General features: G+C 37.7%; 1 protein-coding gene across 1 annotated transcript in view; it reads left to right on the top strand.

Annotated features, from left to right (window-relative positions):
* PSMD12 (proteasome 26S subunit, non-ATPase 12) overlaps positions 1–23,606 on the top strand; it is a 132,627-nt gene that overhangs the window by 2,698 nt on the left and 106,323 nt on the right. The window contains exon 2 of the mRNA XM_056817272.1: positions 2,061–2,255. The gene's annotated coding sequence lies outside the window, so the exon portion shown is untranslated. The remainder of the gene's footprint in view (positions 1–2,060; positions 2,256–23,606) is intronic.

Here is a 23,606-nt window from a genome sequence, read left to right as displayed (position 1 = left end):
CAGCTGCCCAGTAAGGGAAAGGGGACACATCCCCTCTTCCTGGGTCTGGGGCAGGGAACTTAAAACTCACCAGCAGGCATTGAAGTAGGCACTGCAAGTAGGCAGCAGCAACAGGAAGCAGCTGGGGAGAGACTCTAAGTGGTGGGAGCCAGATTGACTGCTGGGTTTGCTGGGGCAGCAGGGCAGGAGAATGTAGGTCTCATGATGGGGTGTGGCCCCCCCACCAGGAATCTCAGTATCTTCACTGAGGGTCTGAGTAAAGAAAACTTGGAGAATTCATGTCCCTTCGTGGTATACCAAATATTGTAAGATTAAAAATTAATGTCCAAATATTCCAAGTATTATTTTATATAAGATTTAATGATAATAACTTGAAGCCCAGGAAAGAATAACCTCAGTAAAGAGAAAAGCTTCCCAGACCACACATCTGGGAGAGCATGCAGAGAGCTCCAGAGAAGCCCCTAGGATGGGGTTTATAGCAAATTATATCCCAAAATGTCAGGATGCAACTTAAAAGGATGCTGGGTGTATCAAATTTCTATTTGCACAAGTCCTAGTAGTTGTATCATATGGTTGAATTGTTTGTCCCATTTTAGAGTCATAATAAGAAAGACTAGAGCATGAGTTAGGAAAATGTTTTTTTAAACAGTTCTTCAGTTGAACTCCTGCCAGATATTTCTGAATTTTAAGTTCCCAGGTTGTTGGGAGGAAGGAATTTATCTATCTACATCTTTAATTCCTGATGATTTCAATGTATATTTTGTTATCTTTAAGAGGGAGATTTCAGATGTGCCATTTTCAATGACAGATGTACTTCTCATTGTATTTTTGTAGTTGCCTATTCCTTCAAGGGAGAAGATCATTTTTGAAAGTGGGATGCCTTCAGTGGTTGGAAAAGTTAAAGGTTATTTGGGGAAAATATCAAAGATCTGGTTGTAATAAATGATGAATTCTATGACTCTGAGTTGGTGTACATAAGGGAAACTGATTAATCCATCTGACATGGGCACTGTACCCCAGAAACCCAGGAGAACTATTATCAGGGGAACTCCCTTGAGCCCTTGCATCCTTGTGACTCTTAACCTAGAAACACCAAATGACCCCACCCAGGGTCCTGAGATGTTTACCCTCTTTTGTCCTCTAGATTTAAGGTGGACAAAGAAATGAATTTTATGCCTCCAGGCAGGCCCCAGTCAGATGACCACCCCACCCCACCAAATGCCTGAGGGCCTAACACTCTCCAAGTCATGTCCACACCGGGACATAGCATCTAAAGAGTATATAAACCCCAGAACTGATGTCATCTGGGGGACAGCCTCTCCATCCATGCTGTCCCCATGGAGGAACAGCCTTTCCTTTCATGCTGTCCTCCCAAAGAACCGCTCCCCATCTTGCTGGTCCACCTTGCTATCCTCCTGACCACTCTCAACATCACTTCCTAAATTAATAAATCTCTTTTTTGTTTTTAAGCTAAGTTTTGGAGTCTTGCATGCTTGCAAAAGGTATCCTTCCCGAACTCCAAGGGTATCCTTTCTGCCCATAACACATCTCCTGAGGTCAAATCAGTATTGGTACAAAAAAATGATTAGATTTTTAGTATCATTTAATTTGTTTGGCTTCTTGTGCCACCCTTTCAAGCTGCTCCATGAAGAACTTAATTATGTCATAGTTTTAGTCTTTCAATTTCTGAGGTACTTTTTTTGATCATGAAGATGATGCCATCTTGGACATTTTTAGCAGATAGAGAAAATTTAGTACCAAATAAATGTAAGTTGACATGAAGTTTCTTTTGTCCTTTTTTGATTTTTTAAAGGTTTCCAGGCACTTTTTGTGACAAACAAAGGGGAGCTCTTTTTACTCAGCACTATGGTACATAATTAAACCCTCATATTCTTTGCATTTAGAGGGAATCCTCAATTTCCAAAGCTTATGGCTGACAGGTGCTTTTGACCTTAAGCAATTGCAACAATTTTCTAACTTGTCTCTTCCAACATTCAATTCCCCAAACAAACTTCAAATCTTTATCAAGGTAAGTAATATATTTGTTGTCTATCTTCTAGTGCAATAGGAGCTGTGAGTAGAAAAACGATGATCTGTACCACTCCCAGCACTTTCCAGACCTGGCCTATAGACAGCCCTGAGACCCAGAATTGAGTGAAAAACCAAAAAAGACTCAGCATCAGGAGATGATTTACTGTGGAGGAGGAACAGTAAGAAGGCCAGAATCATTGGATCAACAGTATACATAGATAGAAGTAAGGTGTAAGAAGATAGAAAAAGTAGGAGGTCATGAAGGGCTTTAAAAGTCAAACATAGGGTTTTATAATGGATTCTGTAGATTATAGGGAACCTCTGGAATTTTTAAAAATGAGAAGAGATATGGTAATATCAATGTTTTAGGAATATCAATTTGACAGTGGGATGAATAAAGGATAGACTGGGATCTGACAAGACTAACCAGCAGGTTATAACAATAGTCCATGCCTGAAATATTAAGGGCTTATAACAAAGTGATAGCTATGTCAGAGGAGAGATGTAAATAAAGTTGAAACAAGAGAACTTGACAACTGATTAAATATGGAAGGTGAAAGAAATGGATGGCATGTTTCATCTTTAGTCCTATCAATGTGGAATCTAGAAATCCCCAAGTTGCAGCAACATGGGATCTGAAAGCCCCCCAAATTCAGTTAACTTGAAAGTGAAGACCTCAAGGTTGACCTTGTCACCTGAGAATTTCTCCCAAAGGGAAAGTCTAACTTTACAAGTTTCTACAAGTTTTGGATTAATAATAGGCCTTAAAGTATTTTTGGTGGAGCTAGCAAATTCAATCAGATGTTAAGTACCCTTTTTGCCCTGATAGTTTCTCCCTTTGTGTTAAAGTCCTTTTCCAAGATGGCTGGATCTTTCCCTTCTGGGTCCAACCTCTCCCTGATAATCTTGATTATCTAGGACTCCTCATTTTCTTTGTAGCCACTATAAAGCTAATCAACTATACTCTCCTGTCCTCAGTTCCCTAAAAAGTATATAAGTTCCCCAAATTCTTTTATTCCTTAGAGCTGTTAATCTAGATGGTTGGCACTCTCAGGGGTTGGTAGCCAAAGTGACCAGAGTCTCCTGACTCTGTGTGGGTTTTGAGCACTCAACTCTGTGGAGGCCTGAGGAAATATACCAAATCCCTCTCCTTAATTAAAGATGTATTTTTTCTATTTAATTGTTCTGGGTTTTTTCCCGTTTAACAGGCCTCTGGAATCCTGGTTGTTCATTATACTGATAAGCACAATAGTATTCTATCAAATGTATATAAAATAACTTGTTCATCTAATCCTCAATTTGTGGCCACTTCCTCATATTCCCATTATTTTTTAAAATTTTGACTTATTGGTTCATTGGTTACATTAAAATTTCCATGTATCTCTTACCCCCTCACTCCCTTCTTTGTGTCATAGAAGGCATCATACATACAACAAAAGTATATATAAATTATGTCTTTCATATTTCTGTGTCAGTTCTTTCTCTAAAGGTGGACATTCACAAGTTATTCTTCAAACATTAATTCTATAGCTAGATATAATGTTGTCTTGGTTCTACTCATTTCATTCTTCAGTATTTTATGTATGTATTTCCAAGTTTTTTTTAATTAACCTGTTCATCATTTCTTTTTTTTTTAATGCTTACATTTCATCTTAAAATCAATACTGTGTATTGATTCCAAGGCAGAAGAGTGGTAAGGGCTAGGCAATGGGGGTTGACTTGCCAAGGTCACACAAATAAGAAGTGTATATGGCTAGATTTGAATGTAGGATCTCCCAACTCCAAGTCTGGCTCTCAATCCATTGAGTCAACTAGCTGCCTTCTTAGTATCACCTCTAATACAAAAGAGTAGCAAGGGCTAGGCAATCCGAGCTAAGTGACTTGTCTGGGGTCACACAGCTAAGAAGTATCTGAGGCCAGCTTTGAGCACAAGTCCTCCCAACTCTAGGCCTGGTCCTCTATCCATTATGTTATCTAGCTGCTCCTGTTCATCATTTCTAATGGTACAGTATATCACAATCATGTACCACAACTTGTTCAGCCATTCTACATTTGATGAACATTCCTCTCAATTTCCATTTCTTTGCCACCACAAAGAGAGATGCTATAAAATATTTTGGAGCATGCAGGTTCTTTACCTTTTTTCATGATCTCCTTGGGAAATAGACCTAACAGTGGTATGGCTAGGTCTAAGAATAAACACAGTTTTATAACTCTGGGAATAATTCCAAAATGGTAAGAACAGTATACATTTTCACAAATAGTATATTAGTGTCCCCATTTTTTTCACCCCATCCCCAGCATTTGCCATTTTTCCCTTTATAGCCAATCTGATAGGTGTGAGATGATATTTCAGAATTGTTTTGATTTGCATTTCTCCAATCAGTAATGATTTAGAGCATTTTTTTTTTTACATTCCTATGTATGGCATTTGTGAAAGAGATTTCTTTGCTCTATTATCTATCCTGAGTTAACACTAACTTAAATACCTCCCTAGATTGTGAAGACAGGATTAACTCTACTTTGTCTACCTTTTGATTGAATCAACACAAGCTTGTACTAGGTGGAGGAGCTCATAAAATTGAATTCACATCCTCTAGTGGTAGGTAAGAAGTGGGCAAGATACTTGGAGAGCTCTACCCTTTTTTTCTAACTCAAACTTGTGAGTTCTTTTAAGGGTTCACACCTTCAAAAATTGTTCAATGAGGAAACTTTGAACCCTTTTGATGAGTATTTACCTCTCCAGAAAGTGCAGACTGGTTCCCACAAACACTGCTCCCTGGGCAGTGCTAGACAATTTTGAAGCTGTGATTGACCCCTGTGAAGAGGGGAGGAGACAAGAAGCCACTATAAAAGGCCCTGAATTTCTGAGGCTAAAGGGAAGTCGACTACAAGAAGGAAGATGCTTTCAAGAAGACCCTGTTATAATTTGTTTACATTTTCTCCTTTTATGTGTAGATCATATATTCATTTTGGTTTTATTTTAGTGAATGATGTAAAATATTAGTCTATACTAGGTCCTGCCAAACTACTCTCCAATTTTCCCAGCAATCTTTGCCAAATAGTGAATTCTTATCGCCCAAACTATATTTTTGTCATATACACGTCTTTTACTACCCTTTGTTGTATCTGTTCTATTCCACTCGTTTACTTTTCTATTTTTCAGCTAGTACCAAATAGTTTTGATAATGACTGCTTTATAATATAATTTTAAGATCTGGTATTTCTAGTCTGCCTTTTTTTCCATTCATTTCTTTGATTTTCTTGATTTTTGTTCTTCCAAATGAATATTGCTATTATCAGATTCACATTCTTTAGCAGCCTCAAAAAAAGTTATATTGCTGTATATCTTTAGAATTTTTTTAAAGGATTAATTCTTCCCTTATTCTATCCTACCTTTAATTTCCCCTCCTCTCCTTCTCCCTAGCACTTATAGAACTTTTTTCAGGGCTTTGGTGTCCACTTTTCAACAACTTGCACTTGTGAGTCCAAGAAGCTGTATAGCATGCCCAGTGGACACATCCTAGTGAAACTATCTCAGCAGATGGACTAAATTGCCTTAGCAGATGGACTGACAGGTCTCAAATCCCTCAGTGAGTTAGGGGAATGACTATAGAAGCATGTGAAGACTTCATCTGGCACAATGAGTGGATGAGAACAATTTGTTCCAAAGTGACTGAAGCAAACTTTGTGGAGTACTTGGAGCTTGCTTAGACATCAAAGATGCCAAAGTCATCTGACATATTGTGCCCCATCACCAGTAGTCCTGACTTTTGTCTCACCACTGGACTTCAATGACTCTAGAAGAGAGAGTGAGTCTAACAACTTTGTACAACTCTGCCTGCTTCACTTAAAAAATCCAACTCAAATGCAAGTCATGGCATCACCCTATAATGTCATTGATCTTCTTTCGAAAAAAAAAGGACTAATGATAACAAGAGTTTTCTGTTGAGTGAAATGAATCTTTATACCCAACTCATGTGTGTATATGTGTGTATGCATGTGTTCATTTTTCATTCTTTTGATCAGTTCAGATAAGATTTAAATGTCAAATTGTTCCCCACCACCCACTCCTCTTTGTATAGATGTCTATTTGAATACCCTGATTTTTTAGATATTTCCCCCTAACCTTCCTTCGATATCCTCTTGCTTAATGTAGTCTTTTCCCCATTCTTTCTTTAGATCAAGATGTAACGCAATTACTCTCAGGCCTTGTCTAACTAAATTCCCTGATTGAACCCCATGATGATAAGGATAAGAGGAGACACATGTATCATTTCTTTGTATTTAGGTGTAATTTTAGTTCTTATTTAGTCTTTTGTCATAGTTCATTCAGGTTTACCTTTTATGTGTCACAATTTCTTTAGAGCTCTGGTCTTTCATTAATGCTCCATTTTCCTCCCTGTAATGTTAATACTCAGTTTTGCTGGGTAAATTATTCTTTGCTTCAAGCCTCTATTCTTTGCCTTCTAGAATATTGGATTCCAAATTCCCTGCTGTTTTATAATAGTAGCTGCTAAAATATAATTGATCCTGACTATGGCTTATTGGTACTTAAATTCTTTCTATCTTACTGCTTGCAATATTTTTTCTTTGACTTGGAAGTTCTTGATTTTGACTATGATATTCCTCAGAGTTTTCATTTGGGGGTTTCTTTCAGGAGGTAACTGACAGATTATTACTATTTCCACTTTGCCCTTTGGTTCTAAGAAATTTGAAGTTTCCTTTTTTCTTTTTAAAAAATCCCTTACTTTTAGTCTTAGAATTGATACTAAATATCAGTTCTAAGGCAGAAGAATGGTAAGAACTAGGCAATTAGGGTTTAGTGATTTGCCTGAAGTTAGATAGCTAGAAAGTGTCTGAGGCCAGTTTGGATCCCAGGAACTCCTCTCTCCAGACCTGGCTCTTTATCCACTGAGCCACCAGCTGCCCCTGTTAATAATTCTTAGATTTTTTTCTTGTTGATCTATTTTCTAGGTCAACTATGAGATACTTGATGTTTTCTTTTGTTTTTCAGCATTTTGACTTTAACATTTCTTCTTGCCTTATGATGTCATTGACGTATTCCTATTTGATTCAGATTTTTAGGGAATCTGTTGAGTAAAGTTTTGGACCCGTTGGGTCAAGGTATTCATTTCCTATTCTCTTTTCCATAGTTCTCTTTTCCTTTCAGTTTTTTTCCTCAACTTAAGTCTTTCAGTGGGCTGAATTCCAGACTGTATGGCCAGCAAGATCTTTATCTATACTGTTCCCTGGGTAGGCCATGGCTTTGGCAATGTTTCAGGGCCTGGATAACATAGTTTTGGACAATCAAAAGTTCTCTTCTTTCAAACCAGGTACAATGAGGAATTTTTCTGACCTCTCATTGAGTAAATTTGTTTGTGAATCGTATTAGAATCTATGGGAGACATATGCTAAACAAACAGGTTGGAGCCATTACAAAAACAGTAGAGGATAAGGAGTGATCTCATAGCCAATACATACATAGGGATCATGATGCCATGGGAATTGATCATATGAGCTCCTTAACTAAGAACAAGAATGCTATTCCTACCCAACAGTATTGCTTGTGCTAGTCAGAGATCCACCTAACTCATGTTCTTTCTGTCCCCAACTTTCTTTCATCTCAAGAGGTCTGCCCTTGCTAATTGACACCTCCTACACTGTTATACACCTGATTGCCCAGGTCATATGCCCAGAAGCTTATATTGATGACAAATCAATGCTACCTTGAGAAAGAAAAGTACTCTGTTCTAGTAAGCATTTTCTGAGATCCAGCCTCTAGGAAGACTTAATTGATAAGAATGATCTATTTTTGGATATAGTTCTGGCTGATCTTTTGTGGTCTTTCTTTCTTCTATCCTCATAATAAAGACAAATTTGGCCTTAAGATCATTGACCTTTAGAGGGCTTTATATTCCCTGAAATAGTCCAGGTCCTTCTGGGATGGTTAAGAACATGAAGGAAAAAGGTGACTTTGCTTTCTAATGGCTTGGGAGAGTTTTAATTTTACACACATGCACACACACACACACACACACACACACACACACACACACTTTTACTGGGAAGAAAAGAGATTCCCTCATTGACTTGGAGGTATTTCTGAATTCCTGAATGTGGGTAAAGAAGACACTTTATTTAGTTCCTATTGAAGAAGGAGGGAGCACCTCCATAAAGGTGATAAAAATAAAAGATGATAAAGATTTTTTTTATCATTCCCCTCATCTGGCTCTCAGGAAGGAAAAATGATGGATAAGCCAAGGAATCCATAAATGATAGTATTAAGAGTATCTCAGTATCAATTTAGATTTTAGGACATGTCATGCAAGAGGGATATAACTTTTTAACTCCTTTTCTAGAAATGATTCTGACGAATGATGAAAATTATTGTTTGTTCCATGAAGGTCATAATTTGTTCTGTGGCCTTGATGTTCCTCATACTGCTTCTGCTCATCATCACTACCTCATAAACAGGGGGAAGAATCTGTAACAGTGTTGGAGGTGTCTTCATCTGTGCTATGTCTTTGATATTACTGCTCTACTTCATTATCTCATCATCACTGTCTTGCTTTAGGAGACCCACTGTGAACTGCAAAGATATGACATTGTATATTATGTAGATTATGTAAACTAGATGGTTGAGATCTTGGAAGGGGAAGTGTTGGGAGGATAAAAAGCCTAGGATTTCTTGCTTTTGCCATTCTTTACATTTTTTCCTTTCTTCTTTTTATTTTTGATGACTTTGGGGGATGGGAAAGGTAGTTTTCCTTTTTTCCTTCTTTTTCTTTTCCTGCTAGTAGTAATGCCTATACTGGGAAGTAGGAAGTCCAGTAAAGGCCCTAAAAAATCTAAATGGTGAAAGGTCCTCTAGAAGATCCTTATATTTTATTTAGAGATCTGCCTACCTACCAAAAGGTGGTATTTGTTTGGACCAGGACTTTGTTTCCCCCAAAAAAAGATTAATTACCTAAAAGGCAGCAAAACTATCTCTGGGACCTTAATGGCTCTTGGATCACCTAAAGGCATTAAAAAATCCCACCCATGTAGAGTCAGCCCTTTAGCCTGATAGATCTCTGAAGACCACAAGAGTGAACATACTCTGCTCAGATGATCAGAAACATTTCAGTACTGAGACAAAGGGGGATTGTATCCAGATAAACTAAGTGACACTGTATCAATCCATCAATTGATAAACATTTATTAAGCACCAGGCATTGTACTAAGTGCTGTGTCCTTTGCTGTTGTAGGGCAAAGGGCCCCCCTTTTTTTGTTAAATATTCATTGACTTGTGAGTACCTCACTTAGTCTCCATGTCAAAACTGAATTAAAAGAAAATTGGGATTAGTTATCTTTCCTGGACTATTTGCTTTATTCAGAGACAACATTCCTTTGCTTTTACATTTATTGCCTCCTCTGCCATCAGAGGCAGCTACATGGCTCAGAAGGTAAGAGTGCTGGGCCTTGAGTCAGGAAAAACTGAGTTCATATCCAACCTTAGACACTTGTGTGACCTTGGGCAAGTCACTTAACCTCTCTTAATCTATTGGAAAAGAAGTGGCAAATTACCCCAATATCTTTGCCAAGAAAACCCTGTAGAAAGTATAGTCTACGGTCCACAGAGAATTAGACTCTACTGAACAACAAAATGTAATTTTTAAAAATCAATATTATATTATTTTCAGGTCTTCATTCTCCTTCAAGTCTCCATACCCCTCCCTGAGAAATCAAAACTGTTACAAGTATCAAACAAAGCAAATTCTCATATTAGCCATGGCCAAAATATGTGTGTATATGTATATATAATATATATTATAATTCATATGTGTGTACATATATATGATACATTTTTCTTAATCTGAATCTATGAACTCTGTGTGTATGTGTATGTGTGTGTGTGTGTGTGTGTGTATTTTGAATGCTTCATTATGAGTCCCCTGGGATTTATGGTTTTCAACCATACATTAAGCTGTTCAAGTTCCCAAGCGTTTCAAAATTGTTTTTCTTTATAATATTGTTATTGTAGAAATTATTCTTTTGGTTCTTTTCACTGCACTCTGGGTCAGTTCATGTAAGTCTTCCCAAGTTTCTCTGAAATATGCCCCTTCATTTCGTACAGCACATTAAAATTCCATCACATTCACATATCATCACTTGTTGAGCCATCTCTCATTTTCTAATGTATTATTTATTTTTTCATTTTACATGTTGAAACAATTTTTGACAGTTGTTTTCTGATATTTTATGATTCATATTTTTCTCCCTCCCTCTCTATCCCTCTTTCCCCAGGTTGTAAATAGTCTGATAAAGGTTATACCAGTGTTTTCAAGCAGTATTTATTTTCATATTCCTCATGTCTAGACAGAAGGCACATATCACGCATACAATAAAAAAAACTCATGTAAGGAAATAAAAGTGGAAGATGATATGCTTTCATCTGCAATCAGATTGATAGTTTCTAATGCATTTTTAATATCCTGTTTTATATAATAGTTTTCAATGGGTTCTTATTTCCCTTATTTGACTGCCAGTTGTTTGAAGGTGGGGTTCACAACCTCAAATCTGTAAGGGATCTCAAAAGTCAACTAATTAAACCTGTAAAATTTGCTTGAGAATGTAACCAACCAGAGAGGTGCCGCCCCTTGGCAAAGGAGGCTTAGTTACAGGTGGGGCGGGGTTGGGGCACTTTAGTCCTTCACAATGACTCCACCCCCTTTAGGTGATTCTCACCCTCTCCCTTCTCCTCTTCCCTACTCCGCCCCTTGGGGTGCCGGCTTTCTGGTCGATGCCCACGCTGACTGTACTTCTTTCCCTGAAGTGAACTATTTGGTACCCTGTCCGCTTGTGGACGACTTTGATTTTGAGGCGCTACCAGAGAATCCAGGTACGACCCCGAGCCGTCTCCTGTCACCCTGCACACTCGGTGCTTGAGCTTTTCTGTCTCTTCATTTTTCCCGCTTCAGGGGCTGAGGGAGCCTAACTGAATTCCCTTCTTCTCCCTGTTCCTTTCCGTTTCCTCTCCCCCAGCCGTGCTGAGTTTGTGCGGCGGAGTGGGTATTGGGTGTCAGGGTGAGGAACATGTGGAGAGTTAGCCGCTTGGGCACCCATCTTCTTTCCAGATCTGGGTGTGGGGCATCTGGGTTGATGGAGGAGGGGATTACTCTGGCTGCTGGAAGGATGGGAGTAAAACTGAAAAAGTTTAGGACCTCTGGTTTTAAGCTTGCTCTTGGGTACAATTTAACTCCACTTGGTAACTTACTTCTTGACAGCGCAGACCAGAGACCAAGACCTAGGGAAATTTGGATGGTGTACTGGAAAAAGCACTCAACTCGAATTGTATTCTTAGTTATGCTTCTCGATCAACTAGAATTTATTAAGCGTTTACACTAGGCTTACACTGGGGAAGACAAAGAAAGGCAGAAACACGAACTCTACCCTGCAAAAACTCACATTCTAATTGGGAAGCCGTACAGAGTAGGTGGGAAGGCTGCTCTACAGATAGTGAGATTTAAGCTGTAAAGGAAGCTCTGGATTCCAAGGGAGGGACGTGAGGTAGAGCATTCCAGGCTTGGAGATTGTTGTGAGGGAGGTACAGGAAGTAGACCATCATGGGCTGTAGGGTTGTATGAGGAGGAGTAAAGTGTTAGAAGACTGGAAGATAGTTGAAGGATAGGTTGTGAAAAGCCAGTATCAGTTCTACAGTGTCCTAAAATCATAGTGCAATTTAAAGCAAAATTGTATTTTATTTTGGAGGTTGAATGAGGGGGTGGGGAAATGGTCAGATCCTAGCCTTTGGAAAATCCCTTTGGCAGCTGTGGAGAGGCTGGATTGGAGTGGGGAGAGACTTGAAGTGTGGAGAACAATTTGAAGGCTATTGCAACTAGTTCAGATGAGGACTGATAAGGGCAGCTATTAGGGTGGTGGCTGTATGAGTGGAAAGAAGAAGAAATATTGAACAGAAATTGTAGAAGTAGAAATGATAAGATTTGGTTTGGGTTCAGTTGGATTGGCTTGGATAGTGGAGTGAATGACATTAAGGAATTGAGGAAAATAGTGAGGTTACTAAATCTTGATAACTGGAATGATTGCAGGGCTCTTGATGGTAATAAGCAAGTTGATTAGAGATCTTTAGGGGGGAATTTGAGGGAGAGATAATGAGTTCATTTGGGGACATCTTGAATTTGAAATGTCCACAAATTAGGGGGAAGTGAGGTGGCTCAGTGTGGATTGAGTCCAGAGAGAGAAAGAAGTCCTGGGTTCAAATCTGGTGTCAGACACTTAGCTGTGTGATCCTGAGCAAGTCACTTGACCCCCATGCCTCATCTTTACTGATCTTCTGTAGTATTGATTCTAAGGCAGAAGAGAAGGGTTTAAAAAAAAACAATAAAAAAAGGAAAAAGAAATGTTCCCAAATCACTTGGTGATATGGGACTGGAGTTGAGGAGAAAGATTGGGACTAGATTTGATCTCTAGCAAGTCCTATGTGGTACAGTGAAAGATCACTGACTTTGGCATCAGAGAATTTGGAATTAAGGTCCCAATTCAGATGCTTGCTATTTTTCTGAATTATGTAGATTACAAGTTACATAATGTTTCCTTCATTTGCTCAACTATAAAATGGAAATTGGGATCCATGGCCTCAAAGATCCTTTTCAGCGCTAGGTCTTTGAATCAGTCAATTAAGCATTTATTAAATGTCTACTAGGTCAGTGTGTTAGATTCTGAGAAAAGAAAGATAGAAATGAAACACTCTCCTCCAATGAAGCTTGTATTCTTTGAGGGTAAGACAACATGTACATAATGTACATAAATATTAAATAGTAGGGGGAGGAAGACACTAGCAGTTGCAAGGATCAGGGAAGTTCATTTAGAATTTGCTTCTTTTTGTTCAGACTTGAAGAAAGGAACAATTGAGTTAGATGGAGGTGAAGATAAAGAGGGGAGGGTTCATGTGTGAGGAGCAGTAATAGTTGAGGAGCAGCAATAGGTTAAGCTTAACTGGAATGTAGTATACAAAAGGGGAGTAGCTAATGAAGATCCTAGAAATATAGGCAGGAGCTAGAGAGCAATACCTTAAAAACACAAGTGCAAGAGTTGTTCCTATAGGCAATAGGGATCCATTGGAGTTTATTGAGTAAGAGAATGACATGGTCAGTCCTTTAAGGAAAATCACTTTTGACAGCAAGTGCAAAAGATGGGCTTGAGTGGTCAGGGATGTAAGGTAGGGAGACTAGTTAAGAAGCTATTGTAATAATCAAGGATAGAGACTAGTCAAGTCAGTCAACAAGCATTTATTAAATGTTTACTATGTGCTGTAAAGGATAAAAATTAAAGGGTTGGACTAAATTTATAAGAGTGTAGTCGCCATAAATTATTACCTAAGTCAATATGACTTTTTATGGTAGTTTATTTACAAAAGGAGAAAGAGTGAAAGTAGAGAAATGAGAAAGAGGGCAGAGTAAGAAATCTAATTTAACAAGCTAGATTATTTGCCCAGGCCCTGGCTTTACTAGGGCCTCCTCCAAGAGGAGGGGCCCCTCCAGAGGCTAGTACCTCTCAGAAAAAGCCAGGAAAAGGAGTCAGTCTTTTTCATTCATCCATGTGGTAGTTCTAAGGGAAAAATCCAAGAGCAATTCTAGGTCTCAAGCTGGAGTTTCTTCAAGATCAAGTTGGGGCGGGGGGCAAGCTGGGTAGCTCAGGCCTAGAAATGGGAGGTCCTAGGTTCAAATCTGGCCTTAGACACTTCCCAGCTGTGTGACCCTGGGCAAGTCACTTAACCCCCATTGCCTACCCCTTAACACTCTTCTGCCTTGGAACCAATACACAGTATTGATTCTTTTTTTTGTTTTTTTTTAAACATTATTTTATTTGGTCGTTTTCATACATTATTCACTGGAAACAAAGATCATTTTCTTTTCCTGCCCTCCCCCCCTTCCCCCCATCTTTCCCTCTCCCATAGCCGACACATGATTCCACTGGTTATCACATGTGTTCTTGACTCGAACCCATTTCCCTGTTGTTGGAATTTGCATTATAGTGTTCATTTAGAGTCTCTCCTCAGTCTTATCTCCTCCAACCCTGTAGTCAAGCAGTTGCTTTTCATCGGTGTTTTTACTCCCACAGTTTATCCTCTGCTTGTGGGTAGTATTTTTTTTAGATCCCTGCAGATTGTTCAGGGAAATTGCATTGATACTAATGGAGAAGTCCATCACCTTCGATTGTACCACAGTGTAGCAGTCTCTGTGTATAATGTTTTCCTGGTTCTGCTCCTTTCGCTCTGCATCACTTCCTGGAGGTTGTTCCAGTCTCCATGAAATTCCTCCACTTTATTATTCCTTTTAGCACAATAGTATTCCATCACCAACATATACCACAATTTGTTCAGCCATTCCCCAATTGAAGGGCATCCCCTCGTTTTCCAATTTTTGGCCACCACAAAGAGCGCAGCTATGAATATTTTTGTACAGGTCTTTTTGTCCATTATCTCTTTGGGGTACAACCAGCAGTGCTATGGCTGGATCAAAGGGTAGACATTCTTTTATCACCCTTTGGGCATAGTTCCAAATTGCCCTCCAGAATGGTTGGATCAATTCACAACTCCACCAGCAATGAATTAATGTCCCCACTTTGCCACATCCCCTCCAGCATTCATTACTTTCCATAGCTGTCATGTTAGCCAATCTGCTAGGTGTGAGGTGAAACCTCAGAGTTGTTTTGATTCGCATCTCTCTGATTATAACAGATTTAGAGCACTTTTTCATGTGCTTATTAATAGTTTTGATTTCTTTGGCTGAGAACTGCCTGTTCATGTCCCTTGTCCATTTGTCAATTGGAGAATGGCTTGATTTTTTGTACAATTGATTTAGTTCTTTATAAATTTGAGTAATTAAACCTTTGTCAGAGGTTTTTATGAAGATTGTTTCCCAATTTGTTGCTACCCTTCTGATTTTGGTTACATTGGTTTTGTTTGTACAAAAACTTTTTAATTTGATGTAATCCAGATTATTTATTTTGCATTTTGTAACTCTTTCTAATTCTTGCTTGGTTTTGAAGTATTTCCCTTCCCAAAGGTCTGACATGTATACTATTCTGTGTTCGCCTAATTTTCTTATAGTTTCCTTCTTTATGTTCAAGTCATTCACCCATTTTGAATTTATCTTGGTGTAGGGTGTGAGGTGTTGATCTAAGCCTAATCTTTCCCACACTGTCCTCCAATTTTCCCAGCAGTGTTTATGAAATAGTGGATTTTTGTTCCAAAAGCTGGGATCTTTGGGTTTGTCATATGCTGTCTTGCTGAGGTTGCTTGCCCCCAGTCTATGCCACTGATCCTCCTTTCTGTCTCTTAGCCAGTACCAAATTGTTTTGATGACCGCTGCTTTGTAATATAGTCTGAGATCTGGGACTGCAAGACCCCCTTCCTTTGTATTTTTTTTCATTATTTCCCTGGATATCCTTGATCTTTTGTTCTTCCAAATGAACTTTGTTATGGTTTTTTCTAAATCAGTAAAAAACATTTTTGGAAGTTCCATGGGTATGGCACTAAATAGATAGATGAGTTTGGGTAGGATGGTCATTTTTATTATATTGGCTCGTCCTACCCATGAACAGTTAATGTTCTTCCAATTGTTCAAGTCTAGTTTTAGTTGTGTGGAAAGTGTTTTGTAGTTGTGTTCATATAGATCCTGTGTTTGTCTCGGGAGGTAGATTCCTAAGTATTTTATTTTGTCTAGGGTAATTTTGAATGGGATTTCTCTTTCTAGTTCTTGCTGCTGAGCTGTGTTGGAATTATATAGAAATGCTGATGACTTATGTGGGTTTATTTTGTATCCTGCAACTTTGCTAAAGTTGTTGATTATTTCGATTAGCTTTTTGGTTGAATCTCTAGGATTCTTTAAGTAGACCATCATGTCATCTGCAAAGAGCGATAATTTGGTCTCCTCCTTGCCTATTTTAATGCCTTCAATTTCTTTTTCTTCTCTAATTGCTACTGCTAGTGTTTCTAATACAATGTCAAATAATAGAGGTGATAATGGGCATCCTTGTTTCACTCCTGATCTTAATGGGAATGGATTTAGTTTATCCCCATTGCAGATGATATTAGCTGATGGTTTTAGATATATACTGTTTATTATTTTTAGGAATGACCCTTCTATTCCTATGCTTTTTAGTGTTTTTAATAGGAATGGGTGTTGTATTTTATCAAAGGCTTTTTCTGCATCTATTGAGATAATCATGTGGTTCTTGTTGGTTTGCTTGTTGATGTGGTCAATTATGTGGATAGTTTTCCTAATGTTGAACCAGCCCTGCATCCCTGGTATAAATCCTACTTGATCATGGTGGATGACCCTTCTAATCACTTGCTGGAGTCTTTTTGCTAGTATCCTATTTAAGATTTTTGCATCTATATTCATTAGGGAGATTGGTCTATAATTTTCTTTCTCTGTTTTTGTCCTGCCTGGTTTTGGAATCAGTACCATGCTTGCACAGTATTGATTCTAAGATAGAAGGTAAGGGTTAAAAAAAAAAAGGATCAAATTGAGGGTGAAAGACCTTGTCTCAGGACGTTCTTGCCACTTTTAAAGGCCATTCGTTTCATCACTTCCTGTGCTTTCCTTCTACTTTTACATGGACCAATTATAGGCTATACATTTTCTTAGGACTGCCCAGGGGGCAGTCAGTGGGTTCTGATTCATCAGAACTTAAACACACATGAGTCACAGACCTCCCTACACTTAAAGATAAGTGGGTTGTATATGCTTCTGATGATTAAATCTAAAAATGGGCAGGGGAGAGTTAATCCCATCTTCACAGTACCAAGCACATAGAAAGACAAAAACATGGTCTCCTTGTCTTCAAGAAACTCACATTCTAGAGGGAGAGCAATATGCAAATAATTATGCACATATGAAATATTTATAGTGTAAATGATAAATAATCCCAGAGGTAAGGCACTAGCGTTAAGTGGGATGAGGAAAGTTTTCTTCTAGAAGCTGATCTGAAAGAAAGTCTGCATAGGAGGTGAGGAATGGGGATATGAAAAGCGCACTGGGTACATGCAGTGAAAAGGCATGAAATAAGGAGACAGTGTATCACCTGTCTTCTGCCTTGGAACCAATATTTAGTATGAATGCTTATATAGAAGTCAGGGCTTTAATTTTTTTTTTTAAATCATTATTGAAGGATCCATAAGAGTATATGAAGGGGAGAAAAGGATAAGAAGACTAACAAAATAGAGCTAGAGAATTTTATATTTGATCCTGAAAGTAATAGTAAAAGCCACTAGTGCTCATTGAGGGAATGTGTGTGATAATAATAAGAACTTTGCTTTAAGAAAATCATCTTGGTTAAGCACCTACAATATGCCAGGTATGGTACTAAACACTGGGTATACAAAGAAAGGTAAAAGGCTTAGGGCACTCATAATCTCAATGATGGTGAACTTTTATGAGACTGAATGCTCCAACTGCACTGTTAGACCCCATGTGAGTTGCCTTCTTACCCCAGAGGGGAGGGATGAAATGCTCCAATTGGGCTTGTAAAATTTAAATCAGTATCAATAACTCCAGGTTCTTAATTTCCATAGAGTTTTATTAATAATCACTAAAGACAGAGAAAGCAGATTAAAGCCTAATCCAACCTAACTGTGTGTGGATTCTCCTGATTGGCTCTCAGTCCAAGCTGTCCCTTCCCAGGCACATGCATTCACATCCATTCAGTGGGCACAAGCATGCAAATGGGATGCTGGGTAAGATGAGCTAGGTTGCACTAGCCTTGGGGAGTGAATTCTATCTACACAACCCCTCCTGTGATTTCATTGGGAGGTGAGCATGTTGAAATCTCCCAGATTTACATGCCTGGTCTCCCCAGTGAATCATTTCAGATAACCAGCTGATATCTCTAAAGATCTCTTACTAGAGATGCATACAATATTGCACTTTCTAAGGGGAAATTACAATAATTCGGTGATATGAGGGAAATAAAAGAGAAAGAGAGCAAAACCAATGGTTGGTAGGCACATTGACAAAAGGCCAATTGGGGGCAATATCCTTTGGCATAAGATTTTACATTTAGAATAAGGGTAAGCACGCAAATGGGATGCTGGGTAAGAAGAGCTGGGTTGCATGAGCCTTGGGGAATGAATTAAATTTACAAAGGCTGCTGGGCAGAGAGGTGGGTCATGTGAAAAAAATGTCCTCAGGCACAGTGGAGAAAGAATTGAGGCAGGAAGACCACTTAGACCTGTGTTGGTGAACCTATGGCATGCATGCTGGAGGGGGTGCTGCTCCTTTCCCCCTCTCCATGCACCTGAGGACATTTTTTCACATCACCTGCCCCTTTGCCCTATGACCCAATGGGAGCACTTCCTCCTCTGCCTGGGGTAAGGGGATGGGAGGGACTTGTGTGTGGTGTGAGGGTGCAGTTTGGGTACTCAGGCTCTAAAAGGTTCTCTATCACTAACTTAGACTATTTATATAGTTTAGGCAAGAAATAATAAGAGATTGTTATAGAGTAGCATCTGTGAGCAGAGATAAAGAGATATTAAGTATGTAGAAACAATAACACTTGACAACAGGTTGGACATGTGGAGTGAATGTGATTGGGGAGTTGAGAATGACACCAAGACTGTGAACCTGGGTGAATGGGAGGAAGGTGACACTCTTGATAGTAATAGGGTGATTTGAAATAGGAGAAGGTTTTTGAGTAAAGATAATGAATGCTTTGGATATGTTGAAGCAAGATTAATGACCCTTGGAATGAGTTACTGATTGATAGTGGTAGAGTCTGAAAGTAGCAATAGGGAGCAAGGAGTATTCCAATTCTCCCATTATAACATGGAGGGGTGGAGAACAAGGTCAAGGACAGGAGTAAAATATTTTTCCATGGTTACATGATTCACGTTCTTTCCCTCCCCCCTTCCAGAGCTGACAAGCAATTCCACTGGGTTATACATTTATCATTGTTCAAAACCTATTTCCATATTATTACTATTTGCAATAGAGTGATCATTGAAAGTCAAAATCCCCAATCATCTACTCATTGAACCATGTGTTCAATCATATGTTTTTCTTCTGTGTTTCTATTCTCACAGTTCTTTCTCTGGATGTGGATAGCTTTCTTTCTCATAAGACCCTCTTGATTGTCCTGAATCATTGCATTGCTACTAGTAGAGAAGTCCATTACATTTCATTGTGCCACAGTGTATCAGTTTCTATGTACAATGTTCTCCTGGTTCTACTCATTTCACTCTGCATCAATTCCTAGAGGTCTTTCAAGTTCATATGGAATTCCTTCAGTTCATAATTCCTTTCAGCACAATAGTATTCCATCACCATCAGATGCCACAATTTGTTCAGGCATTTCCTAGTCAAGGGACACCCCTTCATTTTCCAATTTTTTGTCACTACAAAGAGTGTGGCTATGACTATTTTTGTACACATATAGGAAAAGAACTTCTTAAAAAGAATTGACTGAATGGAAAAGGAAGTACAAAAGCTCACTGAAGAAAGAAATTAAAAATTAGATTTGGGGAGGTTAGAAGCTAATGACTCCATGGGACATCAATAAACAATTAAACAAAGTCAAAAAGATGAAAAAATAGATGAAAATGTGAACTATTTCCTTGGAAAAACTAGAGACTTGGAAAATAGATCCAGGAGAGATAATTAAAAAATTTTTTTATTAAAGTCATAATTAAAATAAAAGAGCATAGACATCATCTTTCAAGAAATTATCAAGGAAAAATGCCCCGATATTCTAGTACCAGATGGTAAAATACAAATGGAAAGACTCCACTGATTATATCCTGAAAGAGTGAATTGTAAGGAATATAACAAAGACATTCCAGAACTCCCAGTTAAAGAGAAAATATTGCAAGGAGCCAAAAAGAAAATTCAAATGTTATGAAGTCACAGTTAGAGTAGTGTAATGCTTAGTAGGTTCTACCTTAAAAGATCATATGGCTTGGAATTTGGTATTCCAGAGGGCCAAGGAGTGCATTCAAGAATCACTTGTCAGCAAAACTGACTATAATCTTTCTGGGGAAAAGTAGATATTCAGTGAAATAGAAGACTTTAAAGCATTTCTGATGAAATGACCAGAGTTGAATAGAAAAATTGACTCTCAAAAACACAAGACTGAAGCATAAAAAGGTAAACAGGAAAGAGAAACCATTACAGATTCAGCAAAGTTAAACTGCCTATATGTGTAGATAGGAAGATGATACATATAACTCTTAAGAACTTTATTATTATTAGGGTAGTTAGAAGGAGTATATATAGAAAAAGGTCAAAGGAGAAAGTTAAGTATGATGGAATGATAAATTTTTAAAAAATAAAGAGGTGAGAAAGAGGAACACATTGGGAGAAGGGAGAAAGGAACAACACGGTGGGGTAAATTATATAAAAGGCACAAAAAGCTTTTATACTAAAGAGGAAGATAGGGGGAATGGAGAGGGGGAAGCACTTTAACCTTACTCATTAGAATTGGCTCAAAGAAGGGAGAATATACATATTCAATTGTGTATAAAAATCTCATTTAACCTGAGGGGATCAGGGGAAGGAAATAAGAGAGTGGGAGCTGCTGGTAAGAGGGCAAATTGGGGTAGATGGTTGTCAGAAACAAAACATTTTTGAGGATGGACAGGGTGAAAGGAGAAAGTAGGATAAGTAGACAGAAATAGGATGGAGGATAATAGTGCTCATAATGGTAAAAAACATTATTTAAGTCTCTAATGAAATGGGTCAATTCATTCTCCAGTTGATAAATGGTCAAAGGATATGAGCCGGGAGTTCTTAGATAAAATAATTAAAGCTACTTATACTAACGTGAAAAAAATGCTGTAAATATCTATTAGAGAATTACAAATGAAAGGAACTCTTTGGTAACAGTTTCTACCTATCAGATTAGCTATTATGATAGAAAAGGAAAATGAATGTTTGCAAAAGTATTTGTAGCAGTTCTTTTTGTGGTGGCAAAGAATTGGAGAGTGAACATATACCCATCAAGTTGGGAGTGGCTGAGTAGTTTTGGTATATGAGTATAAATGGAATACTATTGTGCCAAAAGAAATAAAGAGCAGGAGAATTTCAGATAAACCTGGAAAGACTTTCACAAACTGATGAAGAGTGAAATAAGCAGAACCACAGTGTCATCAATTATTATACAATGAACTACTGTGAATAATCTAGCTATTTCCAGCATTATAATAATCCAAGATAATACCATCTGATACCAGAGAAAGAACTGATGGAGTCCCAATTTGGACCAAAGCATGTCTTACTTTATTTCCTAATTTTCTTGTTAAAATTTTCTTCCACAAAGGGATTAAAATACCGGAAAGATGTTTTATTTGATTGCACATTTAAAATCTGTATCAGTGAGGGAGGAGGGAAAAGATAGAGGGAGAGAATTCTGGACTGAAAATTAAAAGAAAATATATTTTGGGGAAAAAATAACAGTATATTATTCAAATTTTTAAAAATGTTAAATAAAATATTAGGTAAGAGACTACAGTAGATTTTCACAAGATTATACATTATGACCAAAAAGGATCTATGTGAATAATGGAAAATTATCAATATAATTCTGTCAATAACAAAAGCAACAAAAATCATGTTATATCACTGGATGCAGAGAAAGATTTCCACAAAATATAATGCACATTCCAGTTAGAAATACTGGAAAGCTTAGGTATAGATGGATTTTTTCTTAAGATGATAAATAAGAGGCATGTACCAAAAACCATCAGTAAATATTACTTGTAACTGAGGTAATCTAGAAGCCTTCCCAATAATGCTGGAGTGAAACAAGGATGCTCATTATTGCTAATATTATTTTATATTGGAAATAATAATAATGAGAAGAGAAAGACATTGAAGGAATAAAAAGGACAAAAGTAATAAAAACTATCCCTTATTGTAGATGATCTGATGGGATTCAACTAGATAGTTGAAAAAATAATTTTTAATAAAGTAGTGGGATATAAAATAAACTCATATAAGTCATCAGCATTTCTGTATATCACTAATAAAGACCTACAAGAAGAAATAGAGATACCCTATTTAAAATAATCACAGAATAAAATACCTGAGTGTGTACCTGCTAAAACAATCCAAGGGTTACAAAACACTTTTTATGCAAACTTAAATTATTTAATCAGATTTAAATAATCAAATATTCATGATTGGCTAGAGCCAATGTAAAATGACAACCTTACCTAAACTAATAAATCTGCAGTTATCCCTTCCACATTGAGGAGGTTAGGAACCCCACAATCTGGAAAATCTGCATAAAATTTTTTAGCCTTTCCTTTGTACCATATTTCCTTATTGGAAATATGCATTTCTGAGTTTCTAAACTTTTGCTTTGTCATCTGCTGGCCTCTTTCTGTCATCTGTGGCTTTTGCTAAACTTGACAAATTCCCATTTACTTTCTTATGCTTACTTGAGATATATTGAAACTGATCGAGAAGTTGCAATGTGTAAGGGTAATTGTAGATTAATTAGTTATCAAAATATAAGAAAAAAGTTTACAGATCCCAGATTAAGAAACTCTTCACTGGATGGATTCCAAAGTCTTCTCTAGCTCTAAATTTTATGGTCCAGTGCTTGCTAAGTTCTGGTGAAGCTCTCAGGTTTGGATAAGATGTAAATTCAGGAAAGTGTTTTTCCACATTTGCTTATTTGCCCTATTACCTCAGATAATGAGGTAAATAAATTCCATAGTGGGACTTATTTTTCCGAGATGGAATTAATTTATAGGGAAGTATTTTGGCAAATTATGGAAGAATCAGATAAAAACTTCATTTATACTTCAATACTTACATGACATATGATTTCCTTGTTCTGGATACTCACTTTGTACATGTAATTCCTCTATGCTTTGGCCAAAACTTTTGCTGTACAGGGCTTTTGGAAGAATCTGAGATGAAGCCAATCTAAAGCATATATTGTGTAACCCCTCTTCCTTGAAATTTTGCCAGGAATTATCCCAAATTGATCAGATCTACAAAGAAGTTTCATAGGCATGGCCTTTCAAGACCTTTAGGAAAGCAGAAGTGTATGATGAGTTACTGAAGTGTGCCTATCCAAAAAACATGTCAAAAATGACCTTTAGTCATAATATACTTTAAAAGTCCACAAGATGGAGCTATTTCCACATCTGATTTCAAAATCAATCTCCCCTCCCAACATTCTTGAACAAGGTATTTCCTCAATTGAAGGAAAAGAAGAGATTTTCTTGTCCCAATTTAGTTTCTAATTTTTTAAAGAGATTATCCTGAAACATTCTTGGCTAAAGCAAGTTTTTCTGGAATTTGGTTCCACATTTTATGCGCCTTCTTATTTTCTCTTTCCCAGTACATTCCTACCATCAAGTACTCTGTGTTCCTTAATTTCCCTGCATTCAATGGACAGGATGATATGTGGAACTTGAATAGTGTACTCTTTAATCAATTACTTACAGAGCATGACATCAATACAATCTGTCACCTTCCACTCTCAGCCCTATTGAGTGGGAGGCTAATGGTATGAAATACTAAAGAGAAAAAGAAGAGGTCATTTCTGTTCAGTTGGAC

The sequence above is a fragment of the Monodelphis domestica genome, chromosome 2 (genome assembly GCF_027887165.1).
Source record: "Monodelphis domestica isolate mMonDom1 chromosome 2, mMonDom1.pri, whole genome shotgun sequence".
NCBI classification, from domain to species: Eukaryota; Metazoa; Chordata; class Mammalia; order Didelphimorphia; family Didelphidae; genus Monodelphis; species Monodelphis domestica.
This window is presented reverse-complemented; position numbering and strand designations above follow the sequence as displayed.